At 45.4% G+C, this 5,186-nt stretch overlaps 1 non-coding gene across 1 annotated transcript; it reads right to left on the bottom strand.

The window, feature by feature from the left end:
• Positions 1-1,310: 1,310 nt before the first annotated feature.
• Positions 1,311-1,383, bottom strand: TRNAG-UCC (transfer RNA glycine (anticodon UCC)). Its single transcript has one exon. It is a non-coding gene; the product is annotated as a tRNA-Gly (tRNA).
• Between the last annotated feature and the right edge of the window lie 3,803 nt (positions 1,384-5,186).

The raw sequence follows: 5,186 nt of genomic DNA, 5'->3' as shown, positions 1-5,186 counted from the left end.
CAAAGCAGGTTTTCCCACTCAGTTGGAGTAAGTGAAAGAATTTAAATGCTTTTCAGGACAATATTTAAGATTGCACATGAACTGTGAACCTTCTCATAACTCCCTGGAAGAGCTCAGGGATGCCCTCAGTTTCTAGGTAGCTTCCTGTCCAGGGTCTGAGTCTCCCTCCCCTTCTTGCCTCAGCACTGACCATCTTCACCAATTTATAAAGAAATGCCCCTCCCCTAGAAGTACAGGGCCCGTCTTGGGATTGATGCCTCTCTGCCTAGAAATGAAGTTCCTCAGGACTGCGTTATACAGCCTGCAGCAAAATCTGGGGATCCTTGGAGACTTCAAGTCAGAGCCTCTTTGAGGTCTCGCTGCCCAGAAGAGCTACAGATGTGGCTCTTACCCTGACCCCCATCATGTCCTGTAGGAACTGTTGGATCACACCACCCTCCCTTGTGTGAACAATCAGACCTGGTCCCACCCCTACCCAAGACAGACCCACATGTTCAGAGGAAAGAAGAGGATGTTCTCCTACTGGCCACATAAAGCCTCTCCTGCCCGCACGTCCCCACACACACTGCTATTTCACATGATACACTGTACAGTGTTAGCCTTTTCAATGATGCTCTGCTCCTGTACCCTCAGTTACCTAGACATATGAGCCAGTTCCCCAACTACATAAAGATCCAACCATTTCCTTGAAATTACTGCTTGGAAAGAGCTGGTTAAACACTTAAACCACATCCTTTCTGCAAGTCTCTACCTGAGGACGTTAGCTCTTTCTCCCCTTCCATCAACTTAAGTTATAACAGATTTCCTTTCTAGAAGGAGTGTAATGGACAGGTGTTTAATCTCCTCTGGTTCCTACAGAGGCCAGTTCAGCTCATTTTTCTCCCTTTGTTTGAACCTTGATCGTGGGAAACAACCTCTCACATTCCAAGGGGGCAAGCTCTGTCTTTGCCTTCTCCTGGATTCCCTTCCACAGGACTTGCCCTCCCCCAGCCTGTGGGGCTGGGGCTGCCTAGTCAGAGAGCCTCAGAGCACATGGGGAGGGCCACCTTCGCTCCTCTGCTGGCCCGTGCAGGGCCTTGCTCTCCTTCCAAAGTGGCCTTAGATAGAGAAGCTGAAGGTGGTGGTGGAGGGGGGGAATACTGATCTCTCTCAGTATCATTTCAGGGCCAATTAATCCAGAGGAATGATGATAAAGGGCTGTACTGGGCATTAGCAGTGAGAAGAGAAAGTTAAGAATAGGTGACAGAAATTTCATTAATTCATACCCCTTTTTTCTCCTGGCTGCACCACACAGCTTATAGGGATCTTAGTTCCCCAACCAGGGATCGAACCCGGGCCCCCGACAGTGGAAGTGTAGAGTCCTAACCACTGGACCACCAGGGAATTCCCATTTCATACCCTTTTTACATTAAGAAATGTAATTAATATTGCCAAGAACTTTGTAAGTACCCCAAATAGTGCTATGGAAAATAACTAGATGACAGACATGTCCCAGAGAAGCGGGTTCCCCTCTAGATGCAATGAATTAATACCACGAAGTATTTTACTATAGGGTTTCACTCTCTTCCAAACATCCCTCCTGGCTCATACTGGGTGAGAGTTTCTTGCTTCTCTCTCAACTGCCACTTCTCTGCGGAGGCAAAGAGGTTTGCCCATCTTTTGTGTCTCCACAGTACCACCAACCTCCAGGTTCCCAAAGACACCCCCCCCCCCCACACACACACCTTTCAACCACCCCGTAGCTCTCTGCAAGTCTGCCAGAGACTTTTTGCCCCTCAGGGGTCCCCTTGGCCTTAGTGAGCAGCTGGTAACAGCAGGAGCCACAGGAAACCGATGTGACCACAACACTCGGGCACAAGATGGACCCCTTGTAGTTATTGCTGCCACATCATGGATGTAGGTTTTCCATATGGGAAACTGAAAAGCAGACACAAGGACAGACAGATGGAGACCAAAGTGTCAGCTTTGCTGTTGACCACAGAGAGGACATTGGATGAGGCTCTCCTGCATTTGTGTGTTGGGCTCGCCACCTCTCTGCTTGTCCCTTCTCCCATCTGGTTTTTGGAGCAGCTCATGAGGGTAAAGTTGGGTGTCCAAATCAGATATTTTATCCAAGATTGCTGCCTCTCATTGGTCCTGGGTGGAGAGGGGAGAAAGGAGATGGAATTCATATTGTTTACACTCTTCTAATAGATCAGCTCCCCACAGTCATGGAACACAAGCCATCAGCAGTCACCCACACCTCCGCAGAGAGTGGCCAGTGAGACTGGAAAAAGAGGCCAAAAGGGTAAGTCAAGTAGCATCCCTTCCATGTGCACGTACGAAGAATGGGGACTCCAGGTCCCCCAGCTTTTCTGTTCTCTTAATGCGTCACCATTGGTTTAAGCATTAAGCCCCTGGTCAGGCAGAGGTGTACTGTCCTGCTCTGTGGGGCCATCCATCAGGCCAGTTTTACTCCCACCTTCAACAGCCCACTCCCCCTTGGGATACCTTCCTGTGACAGCTTCTGGGAAGGATATGTTTTGTTCCCAGAAGCTGTCCATTGGCTTAGAATACTGAAATATTTAAATTAACTTTGAGCCAAGCTTGAGTCAAGGCTGAATATTTATTCTTTTCTATATTTCTTTGCATTTTTTCCCAGCCCTATTGCCCAATGTAGCTTATCTGAGATTCTGCAATGTGATTAAAAGTCAACATTAGATGAACTGGGAATACAATGTCAACAACCTGGAGATGACTTGAAGTTGAATGTAAAGCCTTCTTTTATTAAATTCTGTTTTAGGAGACTAGACTAGGCTATAGTACAGCAAAGAGTAATCCCCAGATCTCGGTGGATTAACACTTTCTTAAATTTAAATTTAAGATTAAATTTCTTTCCATAGATTTCACTGTCCACAGAGGGCTCTGCTCTGCATCGCCATGGTCTTTACTTTGGTACCCACCTGAGAGTGTAGCCATTTGGAGTGTTGCTGGTCATGTGTCAGAGGGAACTTCAAGCTTAGCTAAGCACACGCTGGTGCCTACAGCTTCCTCCTGGAAGTATCAATGTCCCCTCTGCTCACATTCTATGGGCCAAAGCAAGTTACGTGTTGTGCTTGAGTTCCAAAGAGGCACGGAAGCCCAATTCTCCCACCTTCCTGGAGAACAAGAGCTGGAAGAGTGCAAACAACTCTAAGGACCAGCACAGATTTTCAGGGAGAGATAAAAGGCCACAAATATTAAATGTTCTTGTAAGTTAAAGTTCAACGAATTTTGTGTCTGAAGTAAAGTCCAAAATTAAATACTCTTGTTCTTGTGAAGTCAAGTCCAAAGTCTATAATTCCTGATTTTAAATTAACACTCAATGAAATTACAGCCCTCTTCCCTTTGTTAAGAGTCTGGCTTTCTTCAACCATCCTGTGTGAGCTGGGCCACCATCTATCACAGCGGACTTAATGCCTTCAGGACTTTAGATGTTGAGTTAGTTCAATTTCTCAGTCTCCACTTTAGAATATAAAGAGAAAGGCAAATGCTGTATGATAACACTTATGTGTGGAATCTAAAAAGTACAACAAACTAGTGAATACAATAACAAAAATAAAGCAGACTCGCAGGTATACAGAACAAATTAGTGGTTACCAGTGGGGAGAGGAAAGGGGGGAAGGGCAAGATAGAGGTAGGGCATTAAGAGGTACAAACCATTATGCATAAAATAAGCTATGAGGATATATCGTACAGCACAGAGAATATAGCCAATATTTTATAATAACTATAAATGGAGTATAACCTTTAAAAATCGTGAATCATTATATTGTACACCTATAACTTACATAATATCGTACATCAGCTATACTGCAGTACATTTTTAAAGTGATCTTAGGACCTACAGTATTATCACAGTACTGACTCTACATCATTAACCAACCTCAATGCCTGGAGGAGCCATCCCAAGTGAAATGGGGTTCTCAGGATATCGTGTTTGGTAAAATCTTGACCTGTGTTACTGATGTCAAATACGAAGTGGAAGCTGAATGGGATCTGAGGACAGGTTGGAGGATAAAGAGGGAAAATCATCCTTGGTTTCATGTCTGCAGGAAACCATTGAGGCCAAGGCACCCTGACCCCGGAAGTTAATTCCATTGCAAGAAATGTCTTTTCAAGAGGTTAACAATACCCCTACTTAACCTTCATGTACTTACTGTCTCCTTTCTTAGAAGAGGCATTTTCAGAGACATATTCGGGACATTCTTATCTTCTTGCAGAATGTAGAAATTTGTGATGGTGGCAGCCTTGTTTCCTCATCTTAGTTTCCACTTCCCCTTTGAGTCTTGGGTCTGGAGTCTCTCAGGCTGCTTGGAGGGTTGCCTCTCTCCAGTGGCATAGTTGCCACCCAGTGTTATGGATGTGTATTTTCTGTCTTGAGACACAGTCACTTGCTTCCATTGCCTCTTCTTGTGAAATTGCAAAGGTCTGAGAGACATGGCCTCTGGGGATGATTTCCTTCTGGTCCTCATGTGGTTTTCAGTGAATCAAAGAAGATCCCTGAACCCAACCTGCTGTTGATGCTTCAAAAGTCTGTTCTCCTAGAGCACAGTTCTCACTTTGGCTGCACCCTAGAGTTTTTTTTTTGGGGGGGGCTTTAAAAATCCTGAGGACCATGCTACAGCTCAATCAATTACATCACTGTCTCTGAGGGGGTGTGATGATTAATTTTACATGTCAATGGGGCTGAGCCATGGAACCCAGGTATTTGCTCAAACACTGGTCTAGAGGTTGCTGTGAAAGTATTTTTTTAGATGACAATAACTTAAATCAGTAAACAGATGGCCTTCCACAAAGCAGGTGAGACTCATCCAATCAGTTCAGGGTCTTAAGAGAAAGAGACTGACCTCCCTTGAGCAAGAAGGGATTCTGCCAGAAGACTGCTTTTTGGATTTGAACTCCATCTTTTTCCTGGGTCTCCAGCCTGCTGGTTTACCTTATAGACTTTGGACTTGCTGGCCTCCACAGTTGCATGAGCCAATTCCTTAAAATGAACCTCTCTCTCTCTCATGCATCTTGTGGGTTCTGCTTCTCTGGAGAGCCCTGACTGATAGGGGTGGTTGTAGTGGGTCAGACATTGCTGCCTTTTAGAGTTCTTCTGGTGATCCAGTGTGCAGCAGGGTGAAAACCACCTCCTGAGGGTGGCTGCAGAGGAGAGGAACCCT

The sequence above is a fragment of the Globicephala melas genome, chromosome 4 (genome assembly GCF_963455315.2).
Source record: "Globicephala melas chromosome 4, mGloMel1.2, whole genome shotgun sequence".
NCBI classification, from domain to species: Eukaryota; Metazoa; Chordata; class Mammalia; order Artiodactyla; family Delphinidae; genus Globicephala; species Globicephala melas.
This window is presented reverse-complemented; position numbering and strand designations above follow the sequence as displayed.